At 37.1% G+C, this 27863-nt stretch overlaps 1 pseudogene; it reads right to left on the reverse strand.

The window, feature by feature from the left end:
• On the reverse strand, nucleotides 1-27713 carry LOC131050991 (uncharacterized; annotated as a pseudogene).
• Between the last annotated feature and the right edge of the window lie 150 nt (nucleotides 27714-27863).

Consider the following 27863-nt stretch of genomic DNA (forward strand, 5'->3'; position numbering starts at 1 on the left):
TCAAGCAACCAAAGCAGTGCCAGCCAAGGGGGGAGGATCTTGATCATCTTTCTTGCCCCATACGTCAGCGGGGCCAGGAGTCGGGTCCAACACGGACCATCCATCTTCTGGGTCTTTTTCTTTTTCTCCTTCTTCCTGCTTGCGAGGCGAAATAGCCAGAGCCAAGCGAGGAAATTTAGAGGTGGTGGCAGCAGGCCACCCAGAACCATCACTGACAGCAGGAGCCAAAGTAACAGGAGCAACAGAAGGCCACCCCAAGGCAGAGCCTTGAAGCCGAGCGGTGCCTCCATGTGTCATCTCCCCCACCAAAGGAGTGGTGAGGAACCTAGGACCGTGCGGTCTCAGAGTGTCAGGCAGAGGAGCTTCGGCCATAGCGGTGGCCATGGGGCGAAGTGCGGTTGGCAGAAATAGAATCTGGCAGCACTCTGGCAACCGCACAAGGGGCATTGCCCCAATGTTGAAGGATTCCCTGTAAGTGGTCCACCTCAAGAGCCACTTTATCGACGTGTACCTGAATCTGCATTAATACATTATTACAAATGCAAGCTTTAGCATAGAGCGAGACATTAGTATCCAAAGAGTTGTGAGTGAAAAGAACAACATTTCTATCTTTCCAAAGAGTAAATAGGATCTTGATTCTGAAAGCATGCCATATATGGGAAAAATTTAAGGGAACTCTAAGTGAATCACCCAGAAGAGCCATATGCCAAGAAAAGGGCTCAGGTCGAAAAGGCCAAAAGAAATCATGGATCCAGCTCCAATATTGTTAAGCTCTTCTACAAAACCAAAAAATATGCATAAAAGTTTCTGGATGTCCACAAAAAGGGCACCAGGGATCAGGAACCCCCAAAATGTTTAAGTCTAAAACCCAAAGGCAACCCTTGAAAAAGAACACACCAAGCAAAGTGTGCATTCTTGGGTTCAAAGGTGGCGGACCAAACAAAAAGAAACCTAAGTCTGCAGGATTTCTAAGAAGACTGCAAATGCCATCGCTGATTAAGAATATGGACCATAGGCAAATGGGGCACCAACCAGAGATAGCCCATTTTGGGTTTGTAGTTGGTGAAAGGAGTCCAAGGATACCACTTTCAATCCTTCCACCAAGTTCTGACATACCGAATGCCAAGCTTATGTAACAGATGTGAGGGTAAGGTCGAAACCAGAAGGTCATAAGTATGTCGATCAGGTCGAGACAGACGAAACTGGACATGGACGTCATCCCATGATCGAAGACTCATAGAAACTCTGGAAAATAGGTCCTTAGGTGTTAGAATGTCGCATTTGTGAAAACGCAGAGCACTAACACCCTGGATTTTGGCCAGTGGTAACCCTTGCACCTAAAAAAGAGGTGACCACCTCAGGTTGTGTTGATTCATGGAGATCTCATCACGAAAACCATCACCCACCCACCGAAGCCAAGGATTAATAGCTTCCCAAGCACACCAGATGCTTTTAACAACAAAAGTACCCTGGATTTGAACTGAAGGGTTTGAAAACCAATCCCCTTCCAGGTCGGCCTATTGGCAGGAAAACTCGAAGAAATGCAATGTTGAAGAGGGATTTTTCAAGCCTCGTCGCCATATAAGGCTCTGATGATCCATTTAGCACATAAAGAAAGCCCTTGTTTTTGGGTAGAAATAAGGTCGAGCCCTCCAGGCTCCTTGGGAAGGCAACAATATTCCCAAGCGACTCTGTGAAAACCTTGATGGTTGGAACCAGAGGCCCAAAGAAAAGCCCACAAAAGCCTTTCCAACTTCATATAAGAGGCCTTGGAAGGATCCCAACATGAAGAGTAATAGACATGAGTGGCAGCCAAAACCTTATAACAAATTTGAAATTCGCAAGCCAGAGAGAGGCTTGGTTATCCAATAGGCTAATTTTTTCTCAATCCTGGCTAAAATAGCATTCCAAAGATCCACATGCGAAGCTTGAAAGGAAAAAGGAATGCCAAGAAAGCAAAAATTTTCGCCATGATGAAGCTATTTCTAGCCATATTGAAGTATCCAAGGCGGGGCGGAAAGAAAAGACTGCCTATAACATTATGTCTTGTGCCATTGAATGGGCGAGTCAGAAGCCAAGAAAAAAGTGTCCAGACATTGAAGAGTAGCCTGAGCATTATCTTCTTGCTCAATGAGAGTGAGAAAGGAGTCATTTGCAAAATGGCCATTGACAAGTTGAGAAGGTGACTCAAGCAGGGAGATTCCATGAATACGTCTAACAGAAATGGCGTTAGCAAGCAAGTACCCAAAACCCTCCGTCGCAAGAATATATAAGGCAGGAGCCAGAGGACAACCCTGGCGAATGGATTTGAAAAGACCAAAAGCCTTAGACTAACGACCATTGATGGTGATGCAGACCGAGGCATCTCTTAATAACATCTGGACAGACTGAATGAATCTGGGGTCGAAGCCAAGAGCTTTGAGCATAGCCAAAATAAATGGGCACTCAATGCAATCATACGCCTTAGCGAAGCCAATCTTAAGGAAGATTGCCCACTATTTGGAGCATCGGTCCTATTCCATCCCTTCCTAAATAGCAATAATATTATCAAGAATAAACCTAGACTTGATAAATCTAGTCTGCTCCGGACGAACAATCAAAGGCAGGAGATGGCGAATGTTGAGAGCCAAGGCTTTGTCAATGATCTTATATGAGACATTGAGCAAGGTAATAGGCCTCCAATTACAAATGTCCTCTGGATCCCCAACCTTAGGGATAAACTTGATCTTACCTCAGTTAATCATCTTTCCCAGGGACTAGGAATGAAAAGCTTCAAGGTAGACCTTATGTAGGTCAGGATAAACACAAGGCCAAAGGGCTTTGTATAACTCGCAAGGGAAACCATCACACCCTGGGGATTTATCATCCACCATAGAAAAAACAACATACTTGAGATCATCAATGGTCAATAAGAGATCACAAAAGGTCTGTTGAGACTCAAAAAGCCTTTTGGGAACAACAGCTAAGCAATCTTGCAAAGATTGAACTCTGGCCAGAGAGTTTCCCTGTTCTATGAACACCTTCTAATAATGACAGACAAAAGCTTGCAGAATATTAGGCAGCTCGATGAGAACAGTATGCCCCTCTTTGATTTTCTTAATCCCTACAGAGGTATGACGGGTGCGCAAAGCCAAGAAAAAATCTTTGGAGGCCTTGTCACCCACCTTAAGCCAGTGTAACCTGGCTTTGATTTGAGTTCCTTTGGCAGAGTAATTATTTGTAACTTGTTTTAGATGACGCAACTAGGCTAATCGAAGTTGCAGGTTAGAATCAAAAGGATTCGAGGCCAGAGCTTCTGTGGCAGCACAAAGATCTTTGGTGGTCGTGTCATACGAGCATTTGTGGTACATGGCAAGTTGTCTACCATAAATGTGCAGAAACCTCGCAGAGCGAGTAGTGGTGTCATTTCACCACACAATCCAACCAGTGTGATGATGAGACCTTGGTTCAAAATTCCAAACCCTTTGAATGTGGGCCATCGTGGCCCTAATGATGTAAGAGAGATGGGCTAAGGTAGAACTGCATCTTGGAAGGACGTGACCTAGCTGGCTGCCATTCAATGCTAAACTTTATGGGGAAGTGGTCGGATAGAGTCACATCAACGAGAGGAGAGATGGGCGGATATTGATCTTCAGAAAAAGAAAAAAAAGATTGCGCAGTATTCATAGCATAATCAAGCTTTTTTAAAAATTTATCTGAGCCAGCTTTGAAATTAGACCAAGTGTGCCAGACCCCAACTAGGCGGCGGCAATTGGTATTGGGGTCAAAAAGACCCAACTTATTATGCATATAGTACCAAGAATCCCTCTCGCTAGTTGTCCATCAAAAAGCAAAACATCATCCTTATCGGTCACCACCTCAATCATATTGAAGTCACCACACATGACCCAAGTTGTAGGTGGTAGAGCATCAACAATCTAGTGGCATAAGTGTGATCTTTCAACCACATCATTGGGAGCATAAACATTAACAATCCCAACAAAATGATTATTGATTGACAGCAAAACCCATACAACGCGCTACATGGGATCAAAACCGTGAGAAATAACTACAGAAATCCAATGAGGTGAAAGGAGAGTGGCAACTCCACCTCGACTAGCCTCATGCTGAGAAGCAAAAACTAGGCTATATAGCCAAATAACACGACATGCAGTAGGAAGCATGAAACCAACAATTTTAACTTCCTGGAGGCAGAGAACATCCAGGCCTAAAACACATTGACGCACATCTCTAAGAGAATACTTTCTGGTGAGGTCTGTGAGACCTCAAACATTCCATGAGATGTAATTCAAGAAAAATCTTGCATGTCATCCTCGTCCCCATGAGAGGAGAAGCTATTGCGCAAAAAATCTGAACTGAGACCGGTAAGAGAGTCCCCACCGGAAATAACTCTTATTTTCTCTGAACCACCATCTACTATCTCAGCATGCCCAAAAGGACTATGAGAGCGACGTAGAGAGTGTGGAGCAGAAACCACAAATGCATCCTAAGGAGTGTGAACCCAAGGGGGTCAAGCGACACCCTCAGAAGAATCCTTCCCCTATTGGGTAGGGTTTGAAACCAAAGCGGACGACGTAGAGACCACCTGGGTAGACAGTGCCTGCGTAGGAGACTCTGTCATCGACTAAGAACTTGATCCGACAGGTGGCTTTTGGGTAGAAGCCATAGAGTTCTTGCCTTTGCAAACCACAGTGGTCCATTCATCCTTCTTAGCTCCCTCCACATGTCAAGAGTCGGTCTCCTTAACAGGGGGTTTCATTTTTGGTACAAACAAAGGACAATCCTTGATTTTGTGCTCTGTCGACTAGCACCAAAAGTGAGTGTTGGGAAGGTTAAAATAAAGCACCTTCTAGGTAAAGGTATTGCCACCCACTTGAATATCAACAGTTTCTTTCAGGTCGTGGGAAAGGTCGACCTCAACGCAAACCCTCTTTTGAGGGCTAGCACTAAAAAAATGGTCTGGTTCAAGACAAATAACTTTGCCAACAAACTGAGCAATAGTTTGCATGAAAGGACAACAAGAAAAAGGAAGACTGGGGAACTCAACCCAGACTAGGACTCTCAACTTTTTATCATCTAAGATAGAAAAGTCTTGAGACCAACGCTGGAAAACCAGAAGGGATGACCGAACGGTCCATGGCCCATGAGAGAATATAGCCTCAACATGAGAAGGGTTCGAGAAGCAAAACAAAAAGAAACACTTAGTGAGGTTTGGATGCCATCAAGCTAGACTCCATGAGGAGACTAGGCTTTGGCAGCCCAATCACAAAGCATGCTTTCAGGAGGGATCCTACCCACAAAATAACGTATCAAAGTGCATTTTTCAAGCCACTCACAGGCATTATGAAAATCTTGAATAGGAAGCACAACATCAAGCGAGGACATACCTCGTGAAACACTTTCGAAACAAATTTGTGAGGGCATTTGTTCTGAGGTGCCATGAGGATCCATCGCAGCAACTCCAGCACCGACATCAATTGTTGGGCTAAAGTTGGTCGGAGCTATAATAAACTCTAGAATCCCGTAGTAAATGTAGTATGAAAAAAAGTAGTACACAACCTAAAACCTTAGCAGAGCTCAAATCCTTCAATAAAATCTTAATTTTCTTCTTTTGGTCCTAAGGAAACTTCAATTTCCCTATAAATACGTGGACCGAGTCCTTGGATCCAAATTCTTTCCCTATTCCTTGCTCCCTACTTCCTTATTTTGTTCTCAAGGAAATTTGAGTCCCCCGAGCATATTTGGACCAAGTCCCTAGGTCCAAGCTCCTTCCTTGTTCCTCACTTCCCGTTTCCTTCATTTTTGTCTCGAGGGAACTTCAATTCCCACAAGGATATACATTCAGACTAAGTCAATTAGATTTTTATCTTTCAACCTAGAAATCATCATTAATGCTAAAAATACTCCTACAACTTTCAAATCTCAATCCATGAAGCATAAAAATGATTTTGAATGTATTTTCACATACTATGAGGGGAAAAATGGTACCCATAGTTCAGTTATTAGGTTGTAGATGAAAGGAAAGCAGAGCTCAGAAATTCCTTCCACAGTGTTAGATTCAAAGAGAAGAGAAGCAAAGGTGACTTTCAATTTCAATTGCAGTCATTAAGATGCACATTAACAAAATGACAGAGTAAACATAATATTCACACAAGCACAAAGAGAACACAAAAATTATATGAGAAAACCCTTACGGGTAAAAAACCCACCACCAAAGCCAATCTCTTGTATTATGTATAAAATATTGTTTACATACAAGACATAGATCAATGCTTTCTCAGGTGTACATTCACAATCTTTGTTCTGGCAGCATTCAATCTACAGACAGAATTTGACCCACAAACCACACAAGCAACAGGCACAACATTTTGGAATTCGACATCCAATAGAACCACCATTCGACCACCTTCCAACCTTTGATCAACCTTTGTAACCATTTCAACAGACAATTATATTTCTCTATCAAGAAAACGGTTCGTTTCAGATCCATGGCTCCAACCATCAGACTTTTCAAATTGTCGAATAGTCACAGAGAAGTCTACATCAAACAGTCTATTCCATCTTGGACCTATCATCGGCTCTCAACTTCGCATGAGTCAATTGTGGTCCCACTTTATCTCACGTCTTATCAGCAAGAGACTCAACTTCAGAGATCCCCTTTGAATTGTCTTATCAAACTCACAAGTTATATTGAAAATTCTTTGTCGCCAAGACAATTCCATGTCTTATCGAAAGGATCCCATCAAAGAGAGTCATGGCTTCGACAACCTCCTTGAAAAATCTCAGCAAACACTGAAGTGTCATCGAACTCTTAACTGGTCGCCAAGACTCAACACAGTCTTATCGACATGGTCTTCATTAGCAAGAGCTATGTCTTTGGCATTCTTCTTTAAATGGCTTGTCAAACCCTTAAGTCACACCGAAAACAACTCTTCGACAAGACAACTGCAAAGTCCCATCAAAACCCAGGTCATTTCCATAATAATGCGACTTCGGCCACCAGCTAGAAGAGTCTTACTGAAAGCTAATGTCACATCAAACTCCTTGACGTCACTAAGACCCATCGACTGTCTCAATAATATCGATAAGAAGAATGACTTATGCTAGCTCCTTAATATGTCACAACAAAAACTAAGGTCACAGCGAAAGAAACTACTTGTAGCCAAGACTCATCAACTGTCTCATCAAAAACATAGTCCATCGATGATAAACATGCCTCTAGCAAACTGATCGAACTGTCTGACCGAACACTAATGTCACATCAAAAATAGCTCTTCACCCAGACCACTCTGATGTCTTATCGATACCAGCTCCATCCGTAGGAAATCATGACTTTGTCTTATTGCTTAACAAGTTTTAGTGAACATCAAAGTTACCCCAAAATTCCTTCTTGTCGCCAAGACTTCAGCAAAGTCTCATCAACATGACCTTCATCGGCAAGAGCCATAACTTTCACACATCACTTGAAGAGTCATGTTGAACTCCGAAGTCATATTGAAACCACTACTATGCTTGAGTTCACCAAGACACCAAATAGAGTCACACTAAAACGCTCACTGCAGGAACAAAATGCCATCTAACCGAGATTTAAACCAGTGAGTTTGAGACACCAATTCTCAACATTCTCCCACTTGATGAAGAACCTACTGGTATATCCAAAACATTCAATACTGAACATTAGCTAGAACAACAGCCAAAATGAATGCTCCCATCCAACTGACAAACCCATGAGATTTAAAAATAGCACTCACAGCAAGTGCTAACCATCCAATCTCACATGACATAGAGGTATCCACCATTAGTAAACTCATGCCACTAGTATAACCAACTTGTAATTAGAAACCACAAGCTTCATGTGCAAACCAGTCAATGAAGATCAAACGCATACAGAAACTCCCACTGCACGTGTAATGTTGAATCCGAAAAGGATTAAAAACATATAGAGTCTACCAATAACAACATGTAGAAATAGTAACCATGTAGTACCAAGGACCATCCACAATGATAAGCACATCTTGCAAACAACACTGCTGCAAAAAACACCTCTCTCAAGAAGCCTCACATAGCTCTTCCAAAATCTCCACATCTGACAGAAGAAAGAGTTACAAGAACCTCCATGTTATCACTCAAGTGACAACATATGACCACAAACTAGTGATCACTGCATCTCCATATAGAACCTCACATCAAATGCCAAGTGAATCTGAACATCTAGGAAGATCACTAAAAAACCAAAGAGAGAAAGTTGCAAACCATAAAGATGTAGCATGTTCTTCTACATACGCATCTAGGTGTCAGTTGTGACAAATAAGATCTTATTTACAACCCCAAGATAAGATCAAACTATTCAATTTTCTATTTCAGGAAATCAACCCACTTACATCCCCAATGTCAAGGAGATAAACATGTTATCCATCTCTCACAATGAATCCTCCATAACTATCTAACTTTAGCTCAACATCCATGAGTATGAAAGAAAAAACATAAAGCACTTGAGAAACAATGGGCAATACCTCTCAAATGACAGGCTGTCGAGTAGACCAAGAGTGGGGAATGATAATTCCCCTCCAAGATTTCCAAGTCATCATGACTCATCTAAGAGAAATCTATTCATAGGTCTCTATTGAATTCACATTCAACCAAGATGTAGGCTCCTTGAACTTCTAGCCAAAATCTCATCAAGAGTAATCATCTCAACATACATCTCTCATCTCAAGAGAACTATAGCCTCACCTAAGTCTCTATGTATCCATGAGTACCAGCAATTGATCAATCCCTACCAAACTCCAAATGCATCTCTACATTCCCATGAAGTTCTCAGACATTTGACCAATGCACCTAATACAAAAAGAACTCACTAGATCATTGTCAAAGCTCCAATATGTAGAATCAGGAACCCATCATGATCTTACCATCTCCTCTTAGGAGATCACGTGCTCCAAGTGAACATGCCATGGTCTCAAGAGCAATGTATCATGCCAAACTCTAAACTAGTACCAAGAGTGTACCAGGACATAACACCATCATACTCTAAACCAACATCACCTGTCAAGCATAACCAATACCTCAAACCCAAACTCCTTGAGCCCTCAAGATGTCCCATAACTATGCTACAAGATCCCATAACTGAATAACCAGGCACTCAATTATCATCCATTCTCTTATCTCAAAGCAACCACACCAATGCACAAGCGACCACAGACAAGGTCATCTAATAAGCTTGCACAAGCACTGAATCAAACCTCATGGATATCTACAATCTACATGCGAGTTATCCCATTACAACCGAATAAGTGATTAGCCCACACAACTGGATAACTCGGAGATCCAATTAGCTACATACAAATTGACTATCACATTACATGCAAAACGAGATATCAAACAGAATATTCATTCAGACAATCACGACTTAAGCACCAGATCAAGCACAAATCCATTTTGTCAATCATGTCCACATTGAGCACCATAGTCAAGGAATCCATCAAACACTACCACAGAAATGCTAAGTGACTAATCACTATTAACATACCCATGCAGAAAAAGCATCTCACTTCCTCTCACCATGCACAAAGCATCCATGTAGAGCTGCAACTATCTCATACAGTAACAACCTAGAAAATAGCTCTTCAACAAATCCACGAGACTCTTGGTATTCCAGAGCACCTTTATGATCAATCCATGCTAAGCTCCAAAATGCAACACTACACCATCATGAAGCTCTCCAAGCAAATGATCAAAGTACTCAATACCAAGAGTCACCTCTGTTGAGATGTCATGTTGCCAAGGAAGCACTGTAGACACTAGCATCACTTTGAGAATACTTAGTGTCAGAAGCATTGTTATTTCCCTTCTCCTCACAATCCTTTCAGATATGGCCAGTCTGCCCACAATTCCAGTATCTCACCTTGGACTTCTTTCTTAGAGACTTTGATCTCCCCTATGACTTTGATTGGGACCTCTTGTCCTTTTGCTTGCCTTTTTCTTTTGATCTACCCCACACAACTAGAGCATCTATGACCATCTAAGAAGATTGCCTTCATGCTTCCTCTGACAGCAGCGAAGCAACCACATCTTCCATTTTGATAGTGGTTCACTAGTACAAAAACAAAAATATATGACAAAAAAAACTAAAAATTGCATATAAATGACTAATCTTGGTCACGTGACCATTGGTAGTTTATTGCCGGTCATTTATAACGTGACCAAATTTATGACTAAACTATTTTAGTCATTTATTGGTTGTTTTGATTGATCAATTTGGTCATTTATTTAGTCATTGATTTGGTCATTGATTTAGTCATTATTTTAGTCGTGAATTTAGTCATTGATTTAGTCGTTAATTTAGTCATTGATTGTTGTTAATTGGTCATTTATTTAGTCATATATTTAGCAATTAACTTAGTCATTGATTGTTGTTAATTGGTCATTTATTTAGTCATGGTAGTCATTTTAATCATTAATTGTCATCAATTGGTAGTATATTTAGTCATTTTTATTCACTGATTTCCATCCATTGGTAGTATATTTAGTCATTTTTAGTTATTGGTTTCCATTAATTGGTAGTAAATATAGTCATGATATGAAAATTTTATTAACCATAAATTTTATAATGCAAAAATAACACAATATCAAACTTGGACTAAAACATAAAAGTAAATAAAATATTACAAATAGAAGGACAATGCCTTGGGTAATAATGTGCACCTAACCACAAGAATCACAAAAGATTTATTTTAGAACTACATCATTCCACCATTAGCATGAACTCACACAAAAGAAGAGAAAGGCGCGTAGAAGACAAAATGCAAGAGCCATGAGTTTATTCCAAGTAGCATGAAAAATACTTCTTTTGTCAATCCCGAGTTAATTACACTGTTTCACATCCCCATGGATGTGATATCTCAATTTATATTTTCTTTTCTATCATACAAAACTAAGTTATATATTACAAAATGTTGGAATGATCTATAGAGTGTCAAACCCAATGCAAAATTGGAAACAACAACAAGCTAGATTTAGGCATGAAGTGTTGCTTCACATTATAAATATGTGCAAGCAGAGGCTAATTATCATGGAAAGAACGCAAGGAGTCGTCCCCTTGGATAGAACAACAAATGAAATCATACAACACAAAACAATAATAAGAATAATTGCAAACAGAAACAAGGATAAAACATAAATAAGTACCTGTTGCCTTTTCTAACTGCTTAAACTGAATATTTTTTTATGAAAATCATTTCAAAAATGAATATTCAATTGTTATTTGATAGACACCATCTTTATGTCAAAGTCTTGACATTATTAGCAATTTAGACAAAGGGGATCAAGCCTAAATGACTACCTCAGATTTTTAGATATGGTGGTAGTCAATCCAAAACCCAATGGGTAGAAGGGATCATAGTGCTTGTCTCCCACATTCATGGGTAGTTGATCAACATTCTTAAACCATGTCCTTGACAGCTTTCCTTGAAAAACATAATCACCAAAAATTGCATCAGTCACACGTTGACCCTTAGTGTTGAGAAGACACGCTACAATAAAGGCATCTATCACTAGAACGAATGGCTCCACTACAAGTGGCCTTCTAGATATCAAGATTACAAGGCATTTCAAGGAAGCACAAACATTGTTGATAGTATTGCCTCCATCTACAGGAATGTCAAATTCAAATAATCTCTAAAAGTTTATGCATATTGTTGTTCACCCAGAACCACAATGACATATGAAAAATCTTTTCCTTTCACATAGTTTGCATCGGGACTTTGCTCATAAACAATCTTAGTAGAGGGACTAACAACATATTTGATTGCTTGGAGAATTGTGGTTCTTGCACACCATTGGGATTATGAAATTTTAGCACAGTTGCTGATAAATTTCTAATCTATAAAATGATAAAGCATTCTCTAATTGGGAGCCTTGCCTATAGTTGTGTTACCACTTAACCCTTGCCATTAAATTGTTCATCCACCACACTGATAACCAAGAATGTGAGCATGAGTCCCTACAACAAGAATCTTGGGAGCCTTCTTATCCAAAGGAAGGCAAAGGATGACTCCCTGCTTTCCCATTTTTCAACAACACCAATGACTTCCAGAGAGCTTTTCTTGCCAAATCCAAGTGCTTCTGATATATCAAGAGTATATGTTAGAACACATCAAAACAAGATAATGCCAAGAGAAAGCATCAAACTTCTTCCATCAGGCAGATGAATGTTATGGATTATTACAATTAACAAGGGGCTGAGATATATGCATCTTTCAAATCTTCAAAGTTTTTACTCTTAGTTTCTATTCCTAATATACTCGGTCAGAATTTTTGTTTGAAAAATGGTCTAAATGATATTGAAAAATAGAAGCAGACACAAAATGCAATGGTTTTAAAGGTAAGTGAAATGTTGAAGGCTATTGATACCAAAAAATCACAATAATTAATGGCATGCGCTAAACCCATTTATCATTCAGAGATTGGTACTGAATCAAAATTTATATCCGTATTACCTTGCTAATGAATTAAAATTTATATCCATATGGCATATTCCCTTGATAGTGAAGTTCTATTTAAAAAATGGTATATATGCTATTGAAAAACAATACTGGGTGAAAAACAGAAGCAAAGATGAGATGCACGTGAGTTGTAGCAATAAGATGCAATGGTTTTAAAGGCAGGTCAAGTGTTGAAGGATGTTGATATAAAGAATCCCAAACATTTATGACATGCATTAAATCCATTTAACCTGTTTCAGAGACTGCAAATGAATTAAAATATAAATCATATTACCTTGCTACCTAGTTGGTTGGCTAGGGTCAAGTTAGCCATAGGATGCTCAAACAGGCCCATGATAAATTTCACCCTCAAAATTCTCTGCACTACATCATTTATTCTACTCATGGAGATGAAACCTCCCTTAACTTGGTAAGTTATATCATTAATGAAGTCTGTATAATTGAAGGGAACCATTACCTGCCAAACAAATTTGTAAAAGGAAAAATCAGATGTATGCGGATGCCTAAAAAAAATTGCAATAAAATGTCCACCATAAATTAACCTTTACTTATATCCAATGTGTCACTACAAGGGTACTCTGCAATATGTTTTCTAGTAGTAGTAATCCAACAGTTTGACTAAGAGAGAGAAGAGTCTTTTTAATAACAAAGCAAGATAAAATTGTAGTACCATGTCAATTCCTGCACCTATACCTTCTAAGATAGAAATAGAATAATTAGCATGAGCCAAGGTAGTTATTCTATCAATTCCTTGCCAATCTGAACTAACAAAGCCCTGCAACCCAAAGAATAACAACACTAAAATGCATGACTCTTAAATTTGTATATAGTGATATCAAAAATGTATTGATGGAAAGGATGACAAAGAAAACAAAGACTCATCATGCATATCTCAATAAGTTAAATGAAACTCTTGCATTATAAGAATGGATCAGCCATTTAGTGAGCAACTCAATAAAAGAAGGTAGAGATATTGTATGATGTATGATACATACTATTAGGATAAAAGCAAGGTATTAGTCAATCAAGACACCCCATGAAAGAATCATAGTTTTTGTAAGGGAACAACCATCATAGCACTTTATAATGTTTTAAATAGAGAAGACTAGAAGGTGTGATAATTTCAAGAGCATCATAAGGGAAAAGTCAGAAGATAAGCTTCTCTTGTTTGCAAACAGTAAGAGAAAACTGAGTTTTCACATCAAAAGCCTTCATAAAAGAAAACCCTAGCAAGTAGTGTACAAGATTAAATGTTGCATCCATTACAAAAAAATCATACCTTGAAGGCACTACAATAGGCTGATAAGAGAAGATAGACAACATTTAGTAGTCCATAATGCTATCACAATCATGAAAGGACAACATACCTTGAAATGTAGCCTTGAGGAGCATAGAAGATCAATTAAAGAAAGAAACACATGATTGAGGGCCTTGAGGAACATAATAACAATGAAAATGTTGTCCCTTCATCTTTGTGATCAAGCATTCAAAAGCAAAATACAGATAAAATGTGTATCTTAATAGTCATAGGTATTGCTTGAAAGAACCATTTTCAGAATAATAATGCAACCTAATCCCAGAACACATAAAACAATAAAGGTTAACAATGATAATTTGATTATCATGAAAGAACACCTCATCCTCAAAAAATGATAGGGGAAAGGTGAATGATCTACAACAGTAATATCACAATCATTATCAAAGTAGAGACCCTAAGAACAAAAGAAAACACAGACGATGACAATGCCTTATTGTCAAATAAGGACTACAAGTTAGATAAAGACAACCACCAATAAAGGTATTGCACTCAGTGAGCATCATGTGAGTCCCATGAAAAGATATTAATGACTACGACTAGTTTTTTTGTGAGAAATATCAAAGACAAACATGTCTCTCTTGAAAAGACATTCATCTCTTACATATCAAAACAATCATGAAAACAACAAACAGATCATTATTATTGAAGAGTTCATATTTGACTGCCGAAAACAAGTTATAGTTGCAATAATATTAAAAGAAAGATTAGATCAAAATGATAGAAAGGAATGAAAGATAGTTCACAAGCCATATGAAAATGGCAATCAAAGCCAAATCAAAACACAATAAAAAAGACTCATGCAAAAGTATACCAAACTTATTCAAATGATACTACAATGAGTAGTCAACATGGAGCCGAAGATAGAGAAATAAATAACAACCCCTTTATTTGAATAGGGTAGCATAGAGACACAAGGAGGGCATCCAAAAAAATAGTGACAAAGCCAGAGATTAGCATTGTCAACAAAACAGTGAAGGAATGAAGTCTACTATAAGCCAATCTGAAGGACAAAGATTTGTACCTTATAAGGTTACTGATAGTGGATTCAAAGAATGCACAATGAACACATTCAAAGAAGTAATTCAACTTCTGAAAGTGCAACCTAATCTTAGAAGATAGGACAAAGTAATAATGCCTTAATAATACAAATGAAAAATCATATATATCCATCACCCTAGAGAGGTAGATATAATTTTTTCTTTAAAGATTCATTGCAAAGGATAAGATCTGAAACAATAAACAATGAACAACCTATACTATAGTCACCTAAGCAATGAATCGCATGTCAAGGGAGATTGTGAATGGAGCAATATGTCAATATGATAATCATGAGATTCCACTGTTAGAGTAGCATAGAAGTGAAAGGGAACAATCATAGGGACCTTGTTTGGGACCCTTAACTGTCCAAAAGAGAAGTGATCTTGAGAGTAGAAAAATAACAACATTCCTAGAAGGCAATGGCTAAAATAGATAGAGGTATTCACCAAACATTATCCTAAGCATTAAAATACACAGTAAACAATGACAATGCTATATACAAGATCACTATTCTTATAAGCAGGGCTCACAAAAAGAAAGGCATACAGGATATGCACACAATGGGTTTATTGATAAGGCTTTAGAAACTTTCAAGCTAATGTAATTGACAGGTGTAAAACCAAATTCCACAACCTTTTCCAGCATCCTCCTCGCCAGTGCTAAAATAGAATCTTTGGAAAAGGGTATGGTCATCCATCATAGCATGGATGAAAGGGGATTTGTTTCAAATATTGTAATTGCAATTGCCCTAGTAGACATGTATGCCAATTGTGGAAGTATACATAAGGCATGGGAAATTCTCATCAAAATGACTAAAATAAATGTGGTCTCATGGAAGACCATGATTGTAGGCTATGCACGAAATGAATTTTTTGAAAAGGCTTTAGAAATGTTTAAGCAAATGCCGCTAGTAGTCGTCAAGCTAAATTCCAAAATCACAACCATCATCCTCCCTACATGTGCTAGCAGGTGTAAATCCTAATTTCACAACCTTTGCCAGCATCCTCCCTACATGTGCTAAAATTGGAGCTTTGAAATAGGGTATGTACATCCATCAAAGCATAAAGGATAGAAGGTTTTTGTCAAATGTCGTAGTTGCAAGTGCTCTGGTAGACATGCATGCAAAACGTGGAAGGATAAACAAGGCACATGAACTATTTGACAACATGCATCAAAGAGATGTGGTATCATGGAATGCCATGATTGTGGGATATGCACAAAATGGGTTTGTTGAAAAGGCTTTAGATACTTTCAAGTAAATGCAATTGACATGTATACTGGGGCACGATTTTTTTCATTTTCTTTGAAATAACATCGTTCCGACATTATCTCAAAGAGGGGCAAATGTAGACACCTAAAAAAGTCTCATCAATCATGCACTAATTATGTGTCTTATTAATTAAATAATTTTTTAATTATTTAATTAAACTAATTAAATTCTTCCAAATCAGTTTTAATCATCACATTTCATATTTTCTCATTATTCTATTCCTCCTCTAATCACCTAATCAATTAATCCCCTTTTTTACATTAGTTAAATATTTATTATTTAATTAATTCTGATGTAATTCCTTTAATTAAATAATATTTATTATTTAATAAAATTTAATTTTAAATAATTAAATAATTTCTATAAATTATTTAATTATCCAATTCTTTCTTCTAATCCAGATTTCAAATTCAAATTTCCCCAAATTCCAATTTCATCAAATTCCAATTAATTCCATGTGCATTTCACTTTTTGAAAATACAAATCCAAATTAAAATAAAATGAAATGTGAATTTCATCTCGAAATCCTACAACACATGTTAAAAATCTAACTCCCACTCACTTTCAGTCAACTAAGCAATCAAATCAGTTAACTCAGTTAACTCCTCAATCACCTTTTTCAACTCTCGATCACCTTTTTAGACAAATAAATTAACTCAGTTCATTGACTAATCAATTTAGTTCATTGGCCAATCAATCTAGTTAACTCACCAATCAAATGAGTTAAACTCTCAATTGGTTTTGTCTCAAGCAGTCTCAGTCATTGATCAATTTTGTCCCAGAATGGATCTCAACAGACCATTCTCATCCTCCAGAATCTATAAATTTAGCCCATTTCTCCTCAATTTTCCTTAACCACTATCTTCAGAATTAATGTGTCTAGCTTATGCAAGTACTCTAGCACACAACACTGAGAGCCATGACAACACAATGATGAAGAAGAGCAATGGAAGCCTATTAGATTAACATGATGGGGGTTTTGATGCTTCAATTTAGTATTTTGTTGATTTGATTAAATTCTATTGTGCTTAAGGATTTAGTTGGTTAGATTCAAGTTTTGGTGGTTAGATTGGTTAATCTAGCTTATTTATCACTAAATTTTCCCTTAAAACATTTGTAACCTTTGCCAACATACTCCTTGCATGTGCCAAAATAGGATCTTTGGAATAGGGTATGGATATCCATCAAAGCATAATGAAAGGGAGGTTTTCATTAGATATTATAGTTGTAAATGCCTTGATAGAGATGTACATGCAAAATGTAAAAGAATAGACAAGGCACATGAATTGTTTGAGAGAATGCCTCAAGAAACATGGTCCCGTGGACTACAATTATTGCAAGATATGCCTAAAATGGATTTGTTGAAAAGGTTGTAGAAACTTTCAAGCAAATGCACTTGGTAGGTGTAAATCCTAATTCCACAACCTTTGCCAGCATTCTCTATGCCTGTGCTAAAATGGGAGCTTTGGAATAGGGTATGGACAACCATCAAATCATAATAGAAGGGGGTTTTTGGTTAGACATTATGGTTGGAAATGCACTAGTGGACATGTACGCAAAATGTGGAAGGATAGATAATGCACATGAATGGTTTAATAGAATGCCTCAAAAAGGTCTCGTGGATCGCAATGATTGCAACATATGCACAAAATGTATTTATTGGAAAGTCTTTATAAACTTTCAAACAAATGCAACTAGTAGATGTAAATCTGAATTCCACAACCTTTGCCAACATCTTTCTCGCCTGTGTTAAAATGAGGGTTTTGGAACAGGGTGTGGACATCCATCAAAGTATAAAGCATAAAGAAATTTTTTCAGATGTTGTAGTTGCAACTACCTTGGTAGACATGTATGCAAAATGTGGAAATATAGACAAGACACGTAAACTATTTGACAAAATGCATCAAAGAAATGGAATTTCATGATTGTAGGATATGTACAAAATGGATTTTTTGAAAAGGATTTAGAAACTTTCAAGTAAATACAAATAGCAGGTGTAAAGATAAATTCAACAACCTTTGTCAGCATCCTCCCTGCCTGTGCCAAAATGGGAGCTTTGGAACAATGTATGGACATCTAACAAATCATACTAGAATGAGGCTTTTTGTCAGATATGATAGTTAGAAATGCTCTGATAGACATGTATGTAAAATGTGGAAGCACAGACAAGGCACGTGAACTGTTTCAAACAATCTTTGAAATAGATGTCTCATGGAATGCAATGATTGTAGGAAATACACAAAATGGTTTTGTTGAAAAGGCTTTAGAAACTTTTAAGCGAATGCAGTTGGTAGTCGTAAAGCTAAATTTTAAAACCATAGCCATCATCCTCCTTGCCTTTGCCAAAATGGGAGCTTTGAAAAAGGGTATGGACATCCATCAAGGCACAATTGAAGGAGTATTTTTCTCAGATATTGTAGTTGGAAATGTTCTGGTATACATGTATGAAAAACATGGAAGCATAGGCAAGGTATGTGAAGTCTTTGATAGAATGCCTCAAAGAAATGTCGTCTCATGGATTGCAATAATTGCAGGATATGCACAAAATGGATTTTTTGGAAAGGCTCATGAAAAGCATAATATAGGCGTAAGTAGAATCTTTTCTTCAAAGGGATATATGATAGATATGAAGGGTGCACATTGAAGGGGTTACATTTACAGTCCAGAAAGTAATAACAATATAGAAGAACAATGCCATGTTCATAATGCCAAGGAGAAGAAGTAGAGATTGTATGTGCTAACACAAAGAGAAACATCAATACAAATTCTAAGGTGTCATGGATAGTAAAAGGAGCAACATCTTTTAAATGCACAGTCAATACAAAGGGCAAAGTAAGTCTTATTTGTATTTATTGTTGCTATCACCAAGACTGTCATGATGATGAAGAGTAGATTCAACACTGATGAGGGACAATAAAAGCCATAAAACAAAGAGGCGGTATCAAGACCATTTTTGACAGTCATAAGAATATATCACAATGTAGCCTAAAGGAGAGAACAAAAGATATATTCATAAAGAGAAATGCAAAGACAATGACCTTGAGACATAAAGCTTCAAGTATCACAGAGCAATGTTTGAAGTATAAGGTAGTAAGCTAAGGAAGCCTTCATAGCAGCTAGGAAGAGAGCAACGATATAGTCCTCAAGACACAGAATTGTGATGGATAGTAAAGATAGCTCTTGGGTAGTGATCAGACCATAATAATGATAGTAGCCAATGCTTTGAAGAGGAATGGATACAGTCGTAGCTCTTAAAATAAATATAGTCAAGGCAATACTAGCAACCCTTCATCATGAGGAGAATCAAAGACTATTGATAAAGGTTTTCATTCTTAAGGATATGCATTAAGACACTGTTAGATTAGCAAAACAATAGATGAATAGTCCCAAAAATAACTCAAAGATAGTCCATTTATCAAATAGAGGAAGACACAATCATAATGACAGTTGATTGAAAGAGAGTTATCTCAAAATCCCTAGGGTCTAGCTCAAGCAAACCCTAACAAAGGATTGTCACTAAAAGAGAAGATTATAAATCAAATGACACAAAACAATGAGCAAGGTGTTTTACATAAAGTCTCATTACAAAGAGTTTGGTACAAATATAGTCCAAGAGCATTTGGAATCAAGATAGTTTGTTGATGAATGGTAGTAAGATATGTGAATAACTTTCATAGATAGTAAAAGCAGTGTGATGAGGTCATAACAGTGGTTTGGTACAGTGAATATATTGTAGCAGTTAAGAAGGCACAAGAGTATACAACTTTGTTACAACACGTAATGAACACGAAGCTTGGTGTCAATATATAAGAAGTTTAAGAGTACAAGTTTTCATAATATGAGTAGCCAAAGACATAAATATCAGTCCAAGAAAGGCAATCACTGAGGATAGATTAGTATCGATGACAGGTGAAATCAATGGAGGATAGATAGAGATAACAAAATACAATGATCAAAACAAAGACATGGCATAGTGCTGAGGAGAAGTCAAGGTCATCTTCATCAAAGTAGACTCAGAGAAACCTTTGTTTCATGAGAATGCACTCAAGAGTTTGTGATATTGTGATAGTGAGTAGCTCAAAACTCTTTTGATGTCCTGATGTCATGACTAAAAAAGTCATCATAGTTTGAAGAATCAAATGTACAAACCTAATTTTCAACAACTACAACAAACTATATTAGAAAGTGCAGTGTTAGAGCAATAAGATGGTCATTAGCTTAAAACAGTGACAAATATAGAATGTCAAAAGTTTCTGACAATGGGAAAGAGTAGAGGTTTCAAAGCAATGGTTTGTCAAGAGCTTCAAACACAGTGAGTTTCACTAGAATGGAGGTCATTGTCAAGGATCTGTTCTAGGGAAAACAATGCAGATATCAAAAGCAGTCCTTAGAACCCAAATCACTGTAAAGGCCAAAGCATTATAATAGATATATAGTACAATCAAATGTCCTCATTAAAGATTCTAACAAGGGGAAAGAAAGACAAAGACATTGAAATCATCAAGCAATACAAGGCATTGAAGTTCACAGTATTATAAAGATGTCCATGATCATATTACTAGCAATTACAATGAATCCTTGACAACCACTTTTAGATTTAAAGCAGTCCAAAACATCATGATAAAAGATAGAGTAGGTCTATGTCAAGGATAACAATACAGTTGTAGAGGAAATGACCATAGAAAATAGTTGTTAGAGAATGACAGTCCCAAGTCATAGCTTGTAGTCAATACAAAGGCTCTCCAAAAGAGAATAGTAACATCGAGTGAAAGAAGAAACCTTCAGTACCAAACAAGCAGCCAAGGCAGTGAAAAGATTTTGGATTGCGTTCATGATAGTCATGTTGATGGTCTTAGACACAGGTCGGGAGCATTGCAACCATACAAAGAAGTACCAAAGACATATTCAAAAGCAGTGGTAGGTACACAAAGTTAGTCTTGATGGCGTCTTTACCAGTCCACTCAATGCAAAAGGTGGAACAGTCCTTGTAGCACACAATGGGCAGTGACCAGACCTTTCACACTCAAAGTCAAGATACAGTGATCAATGTAAATGATAAGAGCACGTGTAGAGACAGACAAGAAGCCTTAGACAATCCATTACAGTAGCAAAACCTCATGACCAAAGGGAAGAGTTGTCTCAAATTGGAGTTCAAAATGCAGTCATTGTCTTTTGACAGTCCAAGAACATACTTAGTCCATTAGAGCAGCCTCAATGGTCAATCAACGAAATGACAGTCATTTTCAAAGAGAGAAATAGTTAAAGAGGTATATAGAGCAGTGACTATGCTAATGTACTGGAGATAAGCTTATCAAATTACTGTCCTAGATCAATCAATGCATAAGTGTAACAAAGACAGACATATTGTGGTTTTCATACATAATTAAACCAATAAGAAAGGTTCTTTAACACCAAATAAATAACAAAGATCATTGTGTAAGGAGTTATGGGTGAGAATAAGTGGAATAGTGGAAAACCATGACTATGAGTAGTCATGATAGTCAAAAGAAATCATTTTTTGTGATACATCGTGACAGAGATCCTTCATCCAAGAAATAAGGATTGAGACCCATCATTCAAACCATAGAGACAACCCTATGATGAGCAACACCTATATTATATAGTTGCAACTATTATTAGCCATCTTATGACAGTCATGAAGGGTATCTCTAAAGGCAATTATTCATGCTCATAGTGAAGATATTGCCAGGGCTAGGTAAGAGCAAAGACTACTATCATGACATGGAAATTTAGGACTATACTTATGCATTCTTATTGCTAATAATAATGCCTAAAAGAGTCAAGGTACAATCACATTAAAGAACGGGCTATTGACAACTACAAAATAGTGAAAGTCACAATAATGATGATCACAAAGAACTAGTCTCAGTACCATGATGCAACAAGGACAAAATATAGTCTTAGCAGAGCTATTTATAACAACTACAGAGGAGAGAAATAATAAAAAACAAATGCATAGGATAGACCTATGACTGTAGCATAAGATGTTTCTTATTGTCAAAAGCAAGGTACAATGTATGTACAATGACATGGCAATCCTCAGAACAGTAAAGACACCATAGCAATACTATTAGAGCAATGAAATGTATCTTTTGTAAGGCCAAAAGGAAGTAGTATTCAAATCAGTTTAGTCTTAAAATTCAAGACGTTTATTGATATTTGAATTTCAAATTCAAAATAATCTTCAATGCAAGATCAAGCCTAATTTTTAAATCTTGTGTGAAAGCCTTAGTAAGAAAGAATAGTGGTAAGATTCACAATGATGATAGAGCATACATGACAGTGAGAAAAGAGATATAAGGGGCATAAAGCTCTCAAAGATGGAGGTTAATAGCTTAAGAACATCTTACAATCATGAAGCCTTTGATAGAATTAAGGAGTATTCATAAAGACACAAACGACATGTTCAAGAACAAATCCGAGAGAATAGTAAGGAGGTTAAACATAACAGTGTTTTCAAAGGCATACAAAAGATCCACCAAAAGGCAGTGCATAACAAAGCTAAATTTGAGGTCATTGCAAAGGACATTCAACATGTATGACACCCATTAAAGAGAAAACACACCAAATAGAGGTTTGAAAACATAATAGATAGAGTTGTAGTCATAAAGACTATCTAAGACAATTAATATTATGTGTCATCATAACAAAAGATCTCCAAGATCAGTCAAGAATGGTTCTAAAAGATTAAGGGCAGTGAAAAGCTAGAGTTAAAAAGTCATAGAAGACAATGACCAACACTATGAGCAGATGAAGATCATGACAAAGGCATGGAAGAATCAGATGTTGGAGACAGTCAAAGAGAAAGCTGGCAATCAACTGTCATAAAACAATAAGAAAACCTTTTGATAATGCTATAGAAGTCAAACACAGTCAAAAAATTACAATAGTCTTGAAAGCATAAAGCAAGATATAAAGCATCCAATAAATGACTCATCTAAAGACATTCAAACACATAAGCCAAAGAGAAATCTCAAGAAAAAAACAAGGGTTAATCAACATGTGAAGGAGCGGTAATGAGATCAAGCTAGCAAAGGCCAAGTACCACAATCAGTAAGGGAAAAACAGATCAAAGATCACAAAGGAATAACAATAAGGAAGAATAGTCATAAATACAAAGACAATCATATGTCTAAGTTGACTAAAAGATTCATGAAAGGCATGGTTTAGAGGTTTTGAGTGACAAGAAATATAAGCGAAGGAGATCATGTGACAGAGACAGACATCAAATCCCTACCAAATATGATAGAGATGAATAGGAAAATTACAATGAACCAAGTGTGCAAAAGAGACAAAATGATAGTCCATTGGTGAAAGTATGGACTCATGACAAGCTATAAAAGGTTTGCCTTGAAGTAAGACAACCATATGCAGAAGTATGGGTATAGCTTTTCATGATCAATAGCTAGGGTTTGACAAATATTCATGCTAGGTGTATGTATATCCTATACATTCACAGATACACAGAGCTAAAGTCTACAATAAAAAATGAGTGAGTAGTTTCAATAAATTCAATCATTTGGTGATCTATGAAAACATATAAAATACATGAAATCAAAATTAATACCAAGACCAGGAATTTACCTAATATGCATCTTCATACTTTAAAGCAACTTATTGAGTTTCATCGACTACTCCAGGCTTCTCAAGATCTTCAAGAGTAGCTTCAGGACTTGTTTTCCAAATCTCTTCTAGTTTGTTAAATTTTTGAGCAGTAACATGGGGTTCTCTCAATTCTTCCTGCTCTTCAACCATCTGCAAATAGAAAAAATAAGTTTTTGAGGCTTGTTGTTACAACTTCCAATATAACATTTTTGAAATAGAAAATAATCAAACATAATGACAGATGCATGTCAAGTTTTCACAATCCATACAATGTTGAATGATAGTAAGAGATTCTCAGTTTTAAATAGAAATACAAGTAGGATGAAAGCATTTTTTATGTATGAAAAATGTACACAGTTTTTTTTCAAAAGTTCTTATTATCAAAAGTAGTAGTAGAAGTAATAGTATACCGATTAATTGGAAACCAACTGTCTAGTTTTTAAAATGTATCAAGATATCATTATCCTTTATATATTATAAATACATATAATATAAAATGTTATATTACAAGCAACCATAATATTACAAATTCCAAGGTATGATACACCATAAAATAGTGTGTAACTGGAGGTATGGTTGCCTCTAGAAATGCAGGACAATGGACATTGTTGCAATAGTCAAAACAGTCTCAGAGAGGAAGATAAAGGTGTCAAAAAATCAGTGACAATGGTGTTGATACAACGTGGCATCTCCAACACATTTTTGATACCTTCCATAAACAATTGGCACTTTGATTGTTAAACCCCTACTCACTGCCATTCCTTTGATCTATTATGACTATTGGTACTTTGACTACTAAACCCCCTTACTCATTGTCTTTTATGCTCATCTGTTGCATTTTGACAATGGATAGGTTATTGTGTCCTATGTTCATTAAGTTTGATTGCAATAATCTATCAAGTTATCACATGATTGTCTTGAATATTATAATCATTCTTGCTTTGTGAGGAGTCATCACCTTGACTCGGACCTAGGGTTTGATTTTGTGTTGAAAGATACCTCTGCCATATTATCCCACTGGGACTGTATTTGAATTGCAATCATTTTGTCATGATTGTTTGTTCATGCTTTCTATTCACTATGATTTGCAGCTTTGGATCTGCAACCTCTTCTTTTGATCTGCCTTACACTTTGTGATCATGATTGTCTTTGGTCTAAATTAAAAACCCTATCTCTCTATTAGGGGCATTGTTCAATCCAACAATAAGAATAATAACTCTAGTTGAAGTCTCAACCCGAAGTTTGGACATTCATTTGGTAAAGTCACTATTTTCATAGCTAGTGTTCATTTGATTGTCAACCCAGGGATGTAATACTTGAAATGGGTCTGCACTATATATGCACTAAGTTCCTGCGACAGCTATTCTGCATTACTATAGCAACTAACATAATGCGAAAAAGATAATCAAGAACTGAAACTATAGAAAGGCTACAGGAAGACTTCTGCATAAACTCATAAAAATAATACTGGATAAATTCAATGCTGATAAACAGAAATTACTCTGTTCTGGCTTGGCTGCAGGAACACTCAGTGGATCTGTTTCCAGTGGCTGTAGGAACAGTCAATGCAAGAATGTCTATTACAGCTAATGAAAGAAAACTAATTTTAACGAATGCACATGAACACTCACCAAGTGGGCCCCCTTGGATGAGTGATACCAGGCTTTCTGAAAACAACTCTTAAAAGATCAGAATAACACAATTTGATTCATCGTTCTTGGAAAATCATTACATGGTTCAATATGACAAAAAACTCAATAATGCTTATGAAAAATCCTCTGCTGAATTCTCCTCCCTTTTTATCTAACCTCTGAGAAGAAGAAGAGATTCTTATTAAAAAGAAATCATCTACAATAGACAACACAAATCATGCCGAAAAGAAGAGGCAGATGATTGACCAAGAAAGGAGATAGCTGGAGTTATGTTGCAGAAAACACGGATCTAGACTGAACCACAGTCATAAGATACTGTGGCGGTATTTACAACTTCAATGTCCAATTAAGTTAGACATTGGTAGTATTGCTTGATTGCTTCTCTTATGCCGTCCCTTACACTTGCTCAACTTTTCTACAGTTTGATCTTCGGTCATCACTTGAGTATCCTTCCCTTCAACAAGCACGATAGGCGAACATCCACCACAACATCATTTATTCTCTGCACTACAAAAGAAATAACATACAATAACATACATACGCATTTTATTTAATCAACACATATATTAATTTCACATATGATCTTGCACTAAATAATCTGCATAGCAACTGGAATAAATGACATGGCTGCAGGAATAAACTGGCAAAAATAAAACATGATTTAATAAGTTCAGGCTTAACATATGGAATACATATAGTCAACTTCCAAAACATCAATACTACTATGCAAACCAAAAGATGGCAAAAACTTAAGAGTTCTAAGGATAGAAATATGACAATGTCTCAACCCATCACGCCCCTCAGCTTTAAGAGCTTGTTGATCCTACAACAAAAGGAAAATTTATGACTCTTGCACTAACTCTCAGATCACCCATGGTTCCTTGACCTGTTCCTCCTGAAGCTAAATTCCAATAAAATCCCTTCATCTTTTCTAGCCTGGACCATCTAGCTGATTCTTCTGTGATTGCATCATAGGGCTTATCCGAAGTCTGACATCCCAATAGTAGCCACATAAGAATAGGAGGTTGAAAAATCAGCGGTAACCAGTTATTGGCCTTTTCTCTGCCCAGTTGTATATATTTGGGGGCTCTCTGCATAGCTGCCTGAAAATTTTGCAGTGAATAAGGTTCTCCCTGCTTCAATTTGTTTGGTAAAATATTCCAGCACCTAGTTAACCCATCTATTGTAGCTGCACTCTTAGTCTGAACTAAATGCTCATATGCCTGGTATATTTCTTCTCTCATTGGAAGCACTAGTTTCCTAACATCACCTCTTACCAATAATTTCTGTCATTCATAATAAAGAACTCTTGGTTCCTTTTCTTCTTTCCTCAATGGCAATGGGCAGTCAAATTCAAAATATGTATATGCCCTGGTTTTTGCCCCCATGTTGATCTCATTTTGGATCCATGACATTAAAGATTTTATATGGATATCCCCAATATATAATAAAGGGTTCCACTCACTGTCCGAGGGTACAACATAGTTATGTAAATAAAACTCTCATAGCAAATTTTTCACAGCTGTTGGAGAAGTCTGGTAAGCATAATAAAATTCCTCAGGGGTTTCTAAAGAGGGGCTAAGGTCCCTAACAATGCGGTTCAATTTGAAATATAAATACTGCTCCTTTAAATGCAAAGCATAAACCCTTGGAGGTGCCCTACATTGCATCAATTCGGGGACTATACTAACAATTATTTCAACCTTAGCCTCTAATTCCTCAATTTTGTTATCCCTCTTTTCAATTTCTCTTTGTTGTTTGTCAATAATCCCATGAAATCTAGCCCTCTCTATTTCCCATTGTCTATAAAATGTTAAAGCAATAGATAAACTTCTTAGGGATGATGGAGGTCTAATAAGTGTTACCTTAGGCCTTGGGATCTCTTCAATAAATTCCTCAATTTGCCCTAGAATTTCTCCAACAGTTTCCTCAAGCTGCTGTGGAATTTCTCCAACAGTTTCCTCAAGCTGCTGTGGAATTTCTCCAACAGTTTCCTCAAGCTACTGTGCCACAAAAGAAAGATTTGACAGTCTATCTTCATCACCTTCTTCTTGGATTTTAACATCTGCAGGGCTTCCTTCTTCTTGAATTTCAACATCTGCAGGGCTTCCTTCTTTCGATGTTTCCACTGCAATAACCTTTGTTGGATCACCTGCTGGATGAGCCTTCTGGGTCCTACTCTGTGTTCTTCTCACATAAACCTTTGGAGTGGCTCCAGGAATGGTTTCAGTTGCTGCAGGAGTTTTTCTTTTTGACCTATGCCTCTCGGCTGTAGGAGAAATTCGAGTTGCATGCGGTTGGGCCATAGGTTCTTCATATGTTTTATTTATTTCCAATTCCTTCCCTTTTCTCTTAGCAATTGGTGACTCTCTTTGAAGAGAAGTGGAGGGTTGCTCCACATTTGCTTCAACCATCTATTCTTCCACAATAACCGCAGCTCCTTCGGCAATGAGCAA

The sequence above is a fragment of the Cryptomeria japonica genome, chromosome 6, assembly GCF_030272615.1.
Source record: "Cryptomeria japonica chromosome 6, Sugi_1.0, whole genome shotgun sequence".
Classification (NCBI taxonomy): Eukaryota; Viridiplantae; Streptophyta; class Pinopsida; order Cupressales; family Cupressaceae; genus Cryptomeria; species Cryptomeria japonica.